Source organism: Myxine glutinosa, chromosome 13, assembly GCF_964187855.1.
Source record: "Myxine glutinosa chromosome 13, kmMyxGlut1.1, whole genome shotgun sequence".
In the NCBI taxonomy this organism is placed as follows: domain Eukaryota; kingdom Metazoa; phylum Chordata; class Myxini; order Myxiniformes; family Myxinidae; genus Myxine; species Myxine glutinosa.
In genome coordinates this window covers 104,047,206-104,062,673 of record NC_136273.1, presented here as the reverse complement: position 1 = coordinate 104,062,673, position 15,468 = coordinate 104,047,206, and the positions used below count along the sequence as shown (strand labels likewise).

The window sequence follows — 15,468 nt, the reverse complement described above, 5'->3', positions numbered from 1 at the left end:
ATTTTCTCGGCAACCGTTGGTCTGATTGACAGGAAATTTTACAATAGGAGCACCTCTGGCTGTATAATTTTTTTATTCATAATTATGACATAATAGCTCACGTAGTACGGACAACATCTTGGAAAAACGATACACCTCGATAGCTCCCAAACCACTCGATAGAGAAAAATTGAAACAAGGCTCATTGTCAAGTACTCCCCATGGGGAATACGTTTTGTTAACGATGACGTCATCCGTGCCTTAATTATGACGTCATAATTCGACAGGGACAAGGCTTAGTCCGATCAGTTTGAAATTTATTCAGTGTGATCTACACAACAATTATATTAGAGAATATAAATTCATGATGTCATCGCTCACGTGGTCTGGCAGCCATATTGGATCAAAAAACTAGAACAATACGACTGTCGCCAATATGCCATCTTCTGCATAGTCCCACAACCGGTAGATGCCATCACTCTGCATATGTCTGGGTAGGAGTTCACGTATGTCAAGTTCCGTGTTGATCGGATAAGGTTCGTTTTTCTATCCAAGATGGCTGCCAAACCATGTCACCTATGATGTAATCATTTTCAAACTACATGCAACAATAATGCAATAATGCATATAATGCTGTCAGATGATATTTGTAAAATTTCGCATCGATCGGGTGAGCGGTTTCAGAGATATAATTATTTAATATTTTCCTTCAATCCAATATCGCTGCCAAACCATGTGATGTATGATGTCATAAAATTAATATTTCAATAAAAATGGGTGATAGATCATGTGCATGCAATTTCAGATTTTTAGGATAAGGAATTCGATTAAAACATTTTGGCTGGTATACCACTTCACCTATGATGTAATTATTATCATGCTTTTGTTCCCCATTGGGAGTACTTGACAATGTGCCAAGTTTAAAATATTTCCATTCAGCGGTTTCAGAGAAATAATATTTTAATAATTTGCTTTTAATCCAAGATGGCTGCCATACCACGTGGTATGGGCGCCATCTTATGATGTCACCTATGATGTCACAATTATTATTTTAAAAACATTATGCATGGGTGTCACTCCCACTCTGAAAATTTCATCTCAATCGGACATATGGTTGCTGAGAAAAACGAGGTTTAGCCCAGATGGACGGACGGACGGACGGACAACCCGAAAACATATTGCCTCCGGCGACTGTCGGCGAATGAATAAAAACCCCTTCAAAAACAGAAGCGCTGGCTCACACCAAGTCCATTGTACAGGGTAAGTATTCTATGAATACCATCTAGTTTATTTTGTGTTTGTTGATTGGGGTTACTATTTGTGTGGTGTATAGATCATGTGGCTGATGTTCATGGCGGGCAAACATACCTTTTCGGTTTTATATAGATTACTAGCATGGATTAGCTCACTACGCTCGCCTCACCACACGTCGCCGCAGAGGCACGGGCTTGCTTAAACTGAGGATAATGAGCTGACTGAACTTGAGTTGCTGTATTGTCATGATTTACATCAATCATAATACAAACATTTCTTTTGTACAAATTTATTTGTAATATCGGAAATATTATTTATTTGTAATTTATTTGCAATCAAAAAAGGTCCAATTGATGTAAAACTCTAAATGGTCAAGGGTCCGAGCGAAGGGGTCTAAATGGGATTAAGGTCTAAGGGATGAAAAGGGACTTAAGGGGTGTAAAGGTTTAAAGGGTATAAAAGGTTGGAAGGCTGAAGGGATCTCAAGGTGTCTAAAGTATTGAAAGGGTCTTAAAGGTAAAAGTGGTCTTAAGGGTCTTTGGGGTCTTCAGGGTCTTCAGGATCTTGGGGTATAATGTGTCTAAAAGGGTATTATGGGTCTTATGGGTCTTACGAGTCTTCTGGCACTTTTGGGTCTTGGTGGTCTTTTGGATATTTAAGGTCTTCAGGGTCTTCTGGGTCTGCAGGGTGTTTTGGGTCTCTTTTTTTTTTTCTTTTTTTTTTGTATACTGAATCGAGGCTCGTGAAAGAGCTAACATTTATTTCACAAACAAATCAACCAGACAAACAAAATATACAAAAAGAGGGAGCGGAAGACAAGATGGGGAGAGAAGGGGAAGCACACAACCACAACATTTGAGAGCAGGGAGAAGTGTGGGAGGGAGAGGGCTTGGGGGCAGGAGGCGTGGGAAGGGGGTGGGGGGGGGGAGGTGGCAGAAGTATAAAACACAAGGGGACCGAAATTAGCGGGGGTAGAAAAGATCAAGGTTTTGGATGGGGGAGGATAAGAGATGGTGGTGAACAGCTGTTTTAAAGACCTGGAGGGTGGAGTGGGATTGAAGAGAGTGAGGGAGTTTGTTCCAGAGGCGGGAGAAAAGAGGAATGAAGGAGTGAAGGTGAGCAGAAAGTCTTGATTTTGGCAGTTTAACCATAAGAGGGTTGCAGGCAGATCTTGTGCGACCTGTAGGAATATTTGGGGCACAGAGCCCAGAGAGGGCTGGGGGGGCAAGGCCAGAGAGGAGTCGGTAGAAGACAGAAAGACCACCAACCTGCCTGCGGTGAGTGAGTGAAAGGCCCTTGGAGTTAGCTTCATCGCGGGAGATTCCAATGATTCTGAACGCTTTGGTTTCAACAGCGTGAAGACGGGCTAGGTGTGAGGCAGGAGCACCAGACCAGAGGGGAGAGCAGTATTCCATAGAGCTGTGGATGAAAGACTTGTATGTGGTGAGGAGCTCAGGTGTGCCAAGGAAGGACTTCGCATGACGGAGGATGCCCAGTCGGCGACTGGCTTTGGAGGCCAGATTTGAAATGTGGTTTTCCCAAGAAAGATCATGGCAAATAGTGAGACCCAAAAGCTTGAGTGACAGAACTTCTTGGAGAGGATTATTCAGAAAGTGGATGGGAGGGTTTTCCAGTCGGTGTTTTCGGAGAGACATCGTAAGAGTCTGAGATTTATCAGGATTGAAAGACATGTTCCATTTGTTTGCCCAGTCTGTGATTTTGTCCAGGTCTGCAGAGAGTGAGGAGGCTGCAGACTGCCGATCTGAGGGATGAGGAATGGAGCGGCAGAGAGTAGAGTCGTCAGCAAAGAGATAGAGAGGATTTTCAAGAGAGTCGGAGAGATCATTGATGAAGACCAGAAAAATCGATACGTATATTGTGTCCCGAAAAATTGGATCGTCTGTTTGCCGTGTCGCGAGCAAGGCCTTTGCCGCGTCGCGAACGATTTGAAATCGAAGTTAAGTGATTGTTCCCATTTGTATTTTCGTTAAAACTGTATTTATTTATGGTGTTGTACGTATATTGTGTCCCGACGAAGATTTTTCGGTGCAAATCTTTCATACCTGTATTGAAAATCATGTTAATTCGTGTCGTGTCTTGAGGCCTTGTACAGTGTGCACTGTACAACCTTGAGGCTTTGTTTTCCTCTCAGTGGTCCGTCGTTTGTGATCCAATAACTTTCGTTCTCTGTATTCCCAGTCTTTTCACCCATAGCCTACTTCCTTGTGTAAATCTCAACTCAACAAAAAAAAAAAAAAAAAAAAAAAAAAAAAACATTTCCTTCTCTTTTCTCATTCGTTTATTCATTCTTATTCGTTCGTTCGTTCTTCGACCACGTGTTTCTCCCCCATTTCCCCAGATAGTTTTCACTCATTAACCTTCAATGTTTACACTTTCCCCTCAAGTTATGTATTTCGTCATATTTTATAACACCTTTTTCTTCTTCTTCTTTAAAAGGCTGCTTTCGACTTGCTCACCAAATCAATTCATCCCAAAAAAAATATCCATCTCCTATAGTGCCTTTTTTCTACATTCCCTAAACTCTCCTGCACTCCATCCTCCATCCAGCGTCCTTAAACGTATTTTTAACTCGAAGGTCACAAGAAACTCATTTTGCAATAAATGTTCGTTTCCCATAAATCGTACACTTTCAAAAATCCAATCTCACCCCTCCCCTCCAAATCTTCCCCATAACCCCTCCCCTCCAAATCTTCCCCATCACCCCTCCCCTCCAAATCTTCCCCATCACCCATCCCTTTCAAATCTCCCCCCTTGCCCCCTCCCTCCTAAACTACCCCCTCACCCCTCCCCGCCAAGACGCCCCCTCGCCCCTCCCCTCCTAGACTCCTGCCTCACCCCTCCCCTCCAAATCTCCCCCATATCCCATCCCTTTCAAATCCCTCCCCTTGTCCCTTCCCTCCCAAACTCCCCCCTCACCCCTCCCCTTCAAATCTCCCCACCCTCATTGCTTCTCAATTTCCCCCCTCTCACTCCCCCTCCTCAAAGCGTCCTCCCCGCTTCTTCCCCCTTCAAACTCTCACCTCCATCTCCCCCAACCTTCTGCCTCGCTCTTCCCCCTCCTCAAATAACACCTCATTGTGGCTCACCCAATCACCATCAAACCTTTTGTCCGCCCCATCCTTCCCTTTCTCCGAGCTATTCTGAAATCTCTGAAACACCTTCAACAGCTCTCCCTACCTCTTCCACCTCTTCCACATCTTACCCTACCCCTCCTCCCCCCTGTTCTGTATCTGATGCTCCCCCTTCCTCTTCATTAACGGTATGGACCTCAAACATCCGGGGCCTTCGTTCAAACTTAACTGATCTCTCCATACAGGTTGCTTCTGTCAAACCAGACGTGATCTGCTTAACAGAAACTTTCCTCCTTTCTGATGTCTCTGATTCCATAGTATCTCTCCCGGGCTACTCCCTCCTCCGGTATGATAGACCTGAACCTCGTCCTGGAGGCGGGGTTGCTATCTTTATCAAAAACTCTCTTCCTCACTCGCCCTGCGCTACACTCTCTCCACCTCACCCCCAGGAGTACCTCTGGCTACGGCTTCCCCTTCGCTCCCACCTCTTGTTCATATGTGTGTTGTACCGTCCACCAAACAGTGATGACTCCATCTACATCTCGCTGTCTGATGATATGGACCAACTTCTATCTACTCATCCCAACTCTCTCTTCCTCATATGTGGTGATTTCAACTGTCATCATGCCAGTTGGCTGGGTGTGGGTACCTCTCTCACCAGACATGGCTCCTCAGCAAAGGACTTCTGCGACTCACTGGGACTGACACAATCTGTCAATTTCCCGACCCGGATCTCAGTCAACGGAACATCTTCTCTTCTGGACTTGGTTATGACTAACTTCCCTGAAAATGTCTGCTGCTCTTCTTCTGCTCCGATCGGATCATCTGATCATGTCCTTGTTAAAGTGGACATCTCTCTGACCATCCTCAGGGAGCCTGCTCAGCGTCGACGAGTCTGGCATTTCACTCAGGCCAACTGGCACGGTCTTCAAGCAGCCATCAATCATCTGGACTGGTCTCCCATCTCTACCACCTCTGACATCAACTCATCCTGGGAATTCTTCCAAAGTAAATTGCTCTCTCTCATGCACAGATTTATCCCATCTCGTCTTCAGTTGTCATACCCTTCCTCCCGTCCATGGTACACGGAATCTTGTGGTGAGGCTGTTGCCCAGAAACAACTTGCCTTCGTCTCCTGGAAAGCAAATCCAACGGAAGGAAATCTCATTTCCTTTCACAAAGCCCGAAACAAGTGTGTGTCCACCCTCAGGAGAGCCAGGAAACAATATCTCTCCGTTCTCAAGACCGAACTCTCTTATCTGTCTCCCTCTTCCAAATCCTGGTGGCGTCTGGTCAAATCCGTTTCTGGTGTTTGTTCCCCCTCCATCCCCTCCCTTACCTCAAACGGCTACACAGCTGACTACGCACGTGAAAAAGCTGAATGCCTCAACTCTGTGTTTGCCTCTAAATCTTGTGTCCCAAACCCATCCCTCTCTGTACCCACCATACCCAGTCGTACCCTGCTGCTCCTGGACTCCGTGTCCTTTCCTCCTGACAAGGTGGAAAAGTTTCTGTCAACCCTCGACTCTGATTCTGCAACTGGACCCGACGGCATCAGCCCACGGGTCCTAAAATCCTGCTCTGCTGCTCTATCTCACCCTCTCTCTGTTCTCTTCACCCTCTCTTTTGCTCAAGGTCAACTGCCATCTGCTTGGAAATCAGCCAACATCACCGCTTTGCACAAAAAAGGTGCAAAAACAGATCCTAGCAACTACAGACCAATCAGCCTTCTCCCAATTATCAGCAAAGTCATGGAATCCATCATTGCTTCGGATATGAAATCTTTCCTCTTCTCCAATGGCTTGATCTCTGATCATCAATTTGGTTTCAGACCAGGTCACTCTACTCTGGACATGCTGCTTCTGCTGTCTCAACAATGGATGGAGGTCCTCAATGCCAAACAGGAAATTAGAGCTGTTTCCCTCGACATATCACGTGCCTTCGACACGGTCTGGCACCCCGCTCTGCTCACCAAACTCTCCTCCTTTGGTATCCATGGAAATCTCCACGCATGGCTGGCGGACTTCCTCTCTAGTCGTCATCAACGTGTGGCCCTGAATGGGTTTCTCTCATCTCCTCTTCCTGTTCAGGCTGGAGTTCCCCAAGGCAGTGTTCTGGGCCCCGTGCTTTTTCTGGTCTTCATCAATGATCTCTCTGACTCTCTCGAAAATCCTCTCTATCTCTTTGCTGATGACTCCATTCTCTGCCGCTCCATTCCTCTTCCCTCAGATCGGCAGTCTGCTGCCTCCTCACTCTCTGAAGACCTGGACAAAATCACAGACTGGTCAAACAAGTGGAACATGTCTTTCAATCCTGACAAATCTCACACTCTTACTATGTCTCTCCGAAAAGATCGACTGGACAACCCTCCCATCTACTTTCTCAACAATCCTCTCCAAGAAGTTCTGTCGCTCAAGATTTTGGGTCTCACTATCTGCCATGATCTTTCTTGGGAAAACCACATTTCCAAGCTGGCCTCCAAAGCCAGTCGCCGACTGGGCATCCTCCGTCGTGCGAAGTCCTTCCTCGGCACACCTGAGCTCCTCACCACATACAAGGCTTTCATCCGCAGCTCAATGGAATACTGTTCTTCCCTATGGGCCAGTGCTCCTGCCTCACACCTAGCTCGGCTTCACGCTGTTGAAACCAAAGCTTTCAGAATTATTGGAATCTCCCGCGATGAAGCTATCTCTGAGGGCCTTTCAGTCACTCACCGCAGGCAGGTAGGTGGTCTTTCTGTCTTCTACCGACTCCTCTCCGGCCTTGCACCCCCAGCTCTCTCTGTGCTCTGTCCCCCAAATATTCCTACAGGTCGCACAAGATCTGCCAGCAACCCTCTGATGGTTAAACTGCCGAAATCTCGGCTCTCTGCTCACCTTCACTCTTTCATTCCTCTTTTCTCCCGCCTCTGGAACAAACTCCCTCACTCCCTTCAATCCCACTCCTCCCTCCAGGTCTTTAAAACAGCTGTTCACCACCATCTCTTATCTTCCCCCATCCAAAACCTTGATCTTTTCTACCCCCGCTAATTCACCCCAGATCCACCTTGTTTGAAATTCCAACTTCTTTCCTGGAAGTCCTGGCAGTGTCCATATGTTTTATACCTCTCCCACCGCCCCGTTCCCATGCCCCCCCCCCCCCCCCCCCCAAAGCCCTCGCCCTCTCTCAGATCTCTCGATGTCTCCATGTCTCTCGGTCCCTGCTCTCAAATGTTGTGTTTGTGTCCTTCCCTCTCTCTCCCCATCTTGTCTACCGCTCCCGATGTTATATGTTTTATGTGTCGGTTTGTCTTTCTGTGTGATTAATGTTCGCTCTTTCACGAGCCTCGATCTTGTATACAAAAAAAAAAAAAAAAAAAAAAGCACAGGGCCCAGAACACAACCTTGGGGAACTCCAGCCTGAACAGGAAGAGGAGATGAGAGAAACCCATTCAGGGCCACACGTTGACTATGACCAGAGAGGAAGTCCGCCAGCCATGCGTGGAGATTTCCATGGATACCAAAGGAGGAGAGTTTGGTGAGCAGAGCAAGGTGCCAGACCGTATCGAAGGCACGTGAAATGTCAAGGGAGACGGCTCTAATTTCCTGTTTGGCGTTGAGGACCTCCATCCATTGTTGAGAAAGCAGAAGCAGCATGTCCAGAGTAGAGTGACCAGGTCTGAAACCAAATTGATGATCAGAGATCAAGCCATTGGAGAAGAGGAAAGATTTCATATCTGAAGCAATGATGGATTCCATGACTTTGCTGATAATTGGGAGAAGGCTGATTGGTCTGTAGTTGCTGGGATCTGTTTTTGCACCTTTTTTGTGCAAAGCGGTGATGTTGGCTGATTTCCAAGCAGATGGCAGATGACCGTGAGCAAAAGAGAGGGTGAAGAGAACAGAAAGAGGGAGTGAAAGAGCGGAAGCACATGATTTTAGGACCCGTGGGCTGATGCCGTCAGGACCAGTTGCAGAATCAGAGTCGAGGGTTGACAGAAACTTTTCCACCTTGTCAGGAGGAAAGGACACAGAGTCCAGGAGCAGCTGGGTACGACTGGGTATGGTGGGTACAGAGAGGGATGGGTTTGGGACACAAGATTTAGAGGCAAACACAGAGTTGAGGCATTCAGCTTTTTCACGTGCGGAGTCAGCCGTTAAGCCATTTGAGGTGAGGGAGGGGATGGAGGGGGAACAAACACCAGAAACAGATTTGACCAGACGCCACCAGGATTTGGAAGAGGGAGACAGATAAGAGAGTTCGGTCTTGAGAACGGTGAGATATTGTTTCCTGGCTCTCCTGAGGGTGGACACACACTTGTTTCGGGCTTTGTGAAAGGAAATGAGATTTCCTTCCGTTGGATTTGCTTTCCAGGAGACGAAAGCAAGTTGTTTCAGGGCAACAGCCTCACCACAAGATTCCGTGTACCATGGACGGGAGGAAGGGTATGGCAACTGAAGACGAGATGGGATAAATCTGTGCATGAGAGAGAGCAATTTACTTTGAAAGAATTCCCAGGATGAGTTGATGTCAGAGGCGGTAGAGATGGGAGACCAGTCCAGATGATTGATGGCTGCTTGCAGACCGTGCCAGTTGGCCTGAGTGAAATGCCAGACTCGTCGACGCTGAGGAGGCTCTCTGAGAATGGTCAGAGAGATGTCCACTTTGACAAGCACATGATCAGATGAGCCGATTGGAGCAGAAGAAGAGCAGCGGACATTTTCAGGGAAGTTTGTCATAACCAAATCCAGAAGAGAAGATGCTCCGTTTACTGAGATCCGGGTCGGGAAATTGACAGATTGTGTCAGTCCCAGTGAGTCGCAGAAGTCCTTTGCTGAAGAGCCATGGCTGGTGAGAGAGGTACCCACACCCAGGCAACTGGCATGGTGACAATTGAAATCACCACATATGAGGAAGAGAGAGTTGGGATGGGTAGATAGAAGTTGGTCCATATTATCAGACAGCGAGATGTAGATGGAGTCATCGCTGTTTGGTGGACGGTACAACACACATATGAACAAAAGGTGGGAGCGAAGGGGAAGCCGTAGCCAAAGGTATTCCTGGGGGTGAGGTGGAGAGAGGGCAGTGGAGGGCGAGTGAGGAAGAGAGTTTTTTATAAAGTTAGCAACCCCACCTCCAGGACGAGGCTCAGGTCTATCATACCGGAGGAGGGAGTAACCTGGGAGAGATACCAAGGCATCAGAGACATCATGAAGGAGGAAAGTTTCTGTTAAGCAGATCACATCTGGTTTGTCAGAAGCAACCTGTATGGAGAGATCAGTCAAGTTTGAGCGAAGGCCCCGGATGTTTGAGGTCCATACCGTTAATGAAGAAGAAGGGGGAGCATCGGGTCCAGAACAGGGACGGTTGGGGGGAGGGGTAGGGTAAGATGTGGAAGAGGAGGAAGAGGTAGGGAGAGCTGTTGAAGGTGTGTCAGAGATTTCAGAGATTTCAGAATAGCTTGGAGAAAGGGAAGAATGGGGCGGACAAAAGGTTTGATGGAGATTGGGTGAGGCACAGTGAGGTGTTATTTGAGGAGGGGGAAGAGCGAGGCAGAAGGTTTGGGGAGATGAAGGTGAAAGTTGGAATGGGGAAGAAGCAGGGAGGCTGCTTTGAGGAGGAGGGGTGAGAGGGGAGTCTAGGAGGGGAGGAGCGAGGGAGAGTCTCGGAGGGGAGGGGTGTGGGGGGAGTTTAGGAGGGAGGGGAGGGAAGGGGCAAGGGGGGAGATTTGAAAGGGATGGGTGATGGGGAGGATTTGGAGGGGAGGGGTGAGATTGGATTTTGAAAAGTGTACGATTCATGGGAAACGAACATTTTTTGCAAAATGAGTTTGAGACCTTCGAGTCAAAAATACGTTTGAGGACACTGAAGGAGGGGTGGAGTTCTGGATAGTTTAGGGAATGTAGAAAGGAGGAACTGTAAGAGATGGTATTATATATATTTTTTGGAATGAATAGATTTTGTGAGCAAGACGAAAGCATCCTTTTGTAGGAAAAGAAGAAAAGGGTGTTATAATATATGAGAGAAAATAGTTGTTCAGGGGAGAGATTATATATTTCTAACCACGTGATCGCGTGATCGCGAACGAAGAACGAACGAACAAAAAAGAACAACAAATATACGAATAAGACCTGGGAAGGAAATATTTTTTGGGTTTTTTTTTTTTTTTGAGTAGAGATATTAAACAAGGAGGTATGGGGTGAACGACTGGGACGAAACAGAGAACGAAAATAAATGCAGCGCATTCGACGAATCGCTGAGAGAAAAACAAAACCACAAGGTCGGAGACGGTACGGTAGCCAAGCCTACGAGTACTAGGCCTCAGAATACTCGATACGCATTAACCGACGATTGTGTATACATGTACGAAAAATTAGCACCGAAAATTTTCCAAAAGATACGCTGTAGGTACAAACACCGAAAGATAGATACAGTCTCGACAAAAACACAATTGAGAAGGATCACTTAGCTTCGAAAGCGTGAGCGCATGGAACAGCTTCGAAAAGACGTGACCTCGCCGTGATCTCGCGAGATCTCGAATTTGGGGTATTTTGGGTCTTCAGGGTGTTTTGGGTCTTCGGGGTCTTGGTGTTGGTGGTGTTGAGGGTCTTCAAAGGTGTAAGGGATCTCAGCAGTCTAAAGGGTTGAAAGGGATATTCCAACAGTGTGTAATTAATAGACTACATAATTAATAGACAGGATGCAACCGGCGTTCAAACAGTATGTAATAGACGTATAATCACATGGCTTCACGGACAGACGGACAGACGGCTTCACGGACCGTATTTTTCGGGGGTATATATATATATATACAGGTTGCAATCGTATGCCGTACTCGCATTGTCGGAGTACCTACTTTGTAGACATATTCGGATTCTAGTTTTCCATACTTTATCGAGGTAGGCGGTTGAAGAAAAGATACCATGTAATACTGTCTACCACTAGTTAGCATTTTTGACCGACGTTAGCACATTATGGCATTACCTCGTCTCTGGCGAGGGTAACTAAGTGACGACCCGTCCCTCAACATAAAAAAACAAGTCAGGAGACGATGGTTCACGAGCGAGCGGTATTCAATGACAAACGACGGACTATCCGTTATGAGGTTAGTTATCTACACAATACCGAAAATTCGGTTGGATTCCGACAACTTTGAAAATTTGACCTTTGTGACCTTCAAAGGTCAAAGGTCGAAGATTCTGAAATTAGTTGGAAAACTTGTATTTCATGATGTATGTGATAATATAAGGTCATGTACGACATTTCACCCGATCAGGAAGCAAACAATGTCATAAAACCATCAAAAATCGGCTTTTCTAGGTTTCGTGACCTTGTGACCTTGACCTTGGGGCCAAAATGAAAAATTGAGCTCCGTGGGGCTAGACACATGACATTGGCCTAACCAAATACCGAAACCCCTGCCAGATTCCACCAAACCCCTCGGAGAAGATGTAGCTTGAACTCGATTACCCTCTAAAAGACATCTTTTTCGGGCGTGGCTCCGCCCACAATGGGCGCAATACGCCCACTCTAGGCAGGACACAACTAGATCATGATATCGACCTCCCACCCAAGTTTCATCAAGATCGGATGATATCATCGGGTAGTTATGCTGCGGACAGACAGACACACACACAGACACACAGACAGACATACACCCATGACGAATATAGTGGTCACTCTGTTTGATAACTCGTGAACCAATACTCAAAACACCCTGATGGGATCACTCAGAAAGAACACCCTCACCTTGGAGATGTCTGCTGTGGGTTCACTTACCGAGACTATAAAATGTCAGTTCGGTGCTTCACAGATAGGGTGTTGCATCACTGAGTATACCGTCCTTTGTGTAAAACCTAAGGTAGCTGCAAGAACAGAATGAGCGTATGTACCCAGATGTCCGCAGTCAGGTGCTGTACATGACAAATGGAAAGATCTGTGATTTGTTCATGTTGGAAATAGAACTAATTTAACACATTTTGATATTTATTTCATTTCATTACTTCTGCCACGAAGGTGGACGGAGGTTATGTTTTCACCACTGTTTGTGTGTGTGTGCAGGTTACCTCAAAGTTATGCATGGATTCAAATGAAACCTGGTCGACAAGTTGGGTGAGTGACAACAATGAATCCATTAGAGTTTGCTGAGGATCCAGATCTGGATGCAGTGCTGTAATTTTTAAGTGATTCTTAACAATTTATTGAAAGATGGGGCCAAAAACTATATATATATATATATCTGTGCAGTGTCTGTCCTGTCCTGTCCTGTCCTGTCCTGTCCTGTGTTGTGTTGTCACTGAACTACTTTCTCAAACTTTTGTGAAATCGTACCAAACTTCTGGAATGGACATATCTTGCCCGTCGGTATGTCCGAAGGGTATTTTATTTGAAAAAATTTCCAATTTTTATTTTTATCTTTTTGGGAATTTTTTTTTCCAACTTCAATTGTTTATATAATGTGATATCACGTATATTACAAATACATTTGTGCAAAATAATTGTTTGAATTATGATTGGTTTAAACCATGACAAAACGGCAGCTCGGGTACAGTCGTTTATCTATACTAGGGCATGCCCGTACTATATCTATATCTAAAATTATATCCCCCCCCCTCTATTTACATGAAATGGTTTGGTCCAAAGCGAACGGCTTGCGGAGTTTGGTAAAGTAATCGCCATAGCGTGCACAAACGCGCAGGAAAGCGAAAGAATCGCAAATTAGTTTTAATTAGTTTTAAAACATAGTTTAACGCCAACATAGCGGCAACATAGTTTGCCAACGTGAAATAAATGAATACGCTCTCAAATGTGCCGTCCGAGGCAGAGTCTGTTCGCCACGTTCGGCACACGTGATAACTCGCTGCTCTCTGATTGGTTGAATCGTTTTTTGGACATAGCTCGGTAACTACTTGTCCGATTAATATGAAACCTTGAAAAGGCACATCCTCGGGTCCCCAGCAATATACCTGGCAAGTTTAAAGTATATCGGACCCGTGGTTGTCGAGAAACAGCGGTCACAGACATACAGACATACATACATACACACAGAGATTACTGGAATTATAGATAGATATCTGCACATCTGGGCAGTGTCTGTGTTCTCACTTAACGACTCCCTCAAACTTTTGTTTCCGTGGTTGTGAAGTGTTTTTAATAACGTTGTGGTGCTTTTGAATCACGTGGTGGTGAGGTATTTTGAATTATGTGGTGGTCAGGTGTTTTTAAATGACGTGGTGGTGAGGTGTTTTTAAATCACATGGTGGTGAGGTATTTATAATTACGTGGTGGTGAGGTGTTTTTAATTACGTGGTGGTGAGGTGTTTTGAATTACGTGGTGGTGAGGTGTATTGAATTATGTGGTGGTGAAGTGTTTTGAATTATGTGGTGGTGAGGTGTTTTGAATTACGTGGTGGTGAGGTGTTTTGAATTACGTGGTGGTGAGGTGTTTTGAATTACGTGGTGGTGAGGTGTTTTGAATTACGTGGTGATGAGGGGTAATCGTCCCAAACTTGCAGTCTGCACCCCCCCCCTCCCCCCCCCCCTCCCTATGTGTGTGCTGAGGGGTTCTTTCTTGAAAAAAAAACATTCAACCTGAATCTTCAACCTAAATTGCCTATAAAAATGTCATATCACATACACATCAAATACATTTGTGCAAAATAATTGTTTGTATTATGATTGGTGAAAATCATGACAACACAGCAACTCAGGTACAGTCATTATCCTCAGCTAAAATAAGCCCGTTCCTCAGTAACGAGTAAGCTAGTATATAACAGCCACAAAATTGAAAACACCTCACAGCCATAAAACACGTAATAAAAACACCTCACAGCCATAAAACACGTGATAAAAACACCTCACAGCCATAAAACACGTGATAAAAACACCTCACAGCCATAAAACACGTAATAAAAACACCTCACAGCCATAAAACACGTAATAAAAACACCTCACAGCCATAAAACACGTGATAAAAACGCCTCACAGCCATAAAACACGTAATAAAAACACCTCACAGCCATAAAACACGTGATAAAAACACCTCACAGCCATAAAACACGTGATAAAAACACCTCACAGCCATAATAAAACACGTGATAAAAACACCTCACAGCCATAATAAAACACGTGATAAAAACACCTCACCACCACAAAATTAAAAACACCTCACCACCACGTCATTTAAAAACACCTCACCACCAAGTAATTAAAAACACCTCACCACCACGTCATTTAAAAACACCTCACCCCCAAGTAATTCAAAACACCTCACCACCACGTAATTCAATACACCTCATCACCAACTAATTCAAAACACCTCACCACCATGTGATTTAAAAACACCTCACCACCATGTGATTTAAAAACACCTCACCACCATGTGATTTAAAAACACCTCATCACCAACTAATTCAAAACACCTCACCACCATGTGATTTAAAAACACCTCACCACCATGTGATTTAAAAACACCTCACCACCACGTGATTCAAAACACCTCACCACCATGTGATTTAAAAACACCTCACCACCATGTGATTTAAAAACACCTCACCACCACGTGATTTAAAAACACCTCACCACCATGTGATTTAAAAACACCTCACCACCATGTGATTTAAAAACACCTCACCACCATGTGATTTAAAAACACCTCACCACCATGTGATTTAAAAACACCTCACCACCATGTGATTTAAAAACACCTCACCACCACGTGATTCAAAACACCTCACCACCATGTGATTTAAAAACACCTCACCACCATGTGATTTAAAAACACCTCACCACCATGTGATTTAAAAACACCTCACCACCACGTGATTTAAAACACCTCACCACCATGTGATTTAAAAACACCTCACCACCATGTGATTTAAAAACACCTCACCACCATGTGATTTAAAAACACCTCACCACCATGTGATTCAAAACACCTCACCACCAACTAATTCAAAACACCTCACCACCAACTAATTCAAAACACCTCACCACCATGTGATTTAAAACACCTCACCACGAACTAATTCAAAACACCTCACCACGAACTAATTCAAAACACCTCACCACCAACTAATTCAAAACACCTCACCACCAACTAATTCAAAACACCTCACCACCACGTGATTCAAAACACCTCACCACCAACTAATTCAAAACACCT

General features: G+C 45.2%; 1 protein-coding gene across 2 annotated transcripts in view; it reads left to right on the top strand.

The window, feature by feature from the left end:
* LOC137439152 (sterile alpha motif domain-containing protein 9-like) overlaps positions 1-15,468 on the top strand; it is a 56,492-nt gene that overhangs the window by 1,157 nt on the left and 39,867 nt on the right. For both annotated transcript variants that reach the window (XM_068134876.2, XM_068134877.2), the window contains exon 2: positions 12,366-12,416. The gene's annotated coding sequence lies outside the window, so the exon portion shown is untranslated. The remainder of the gene's footprint in view (positions 1-12,365; positions 12,417-15,468) is intronic.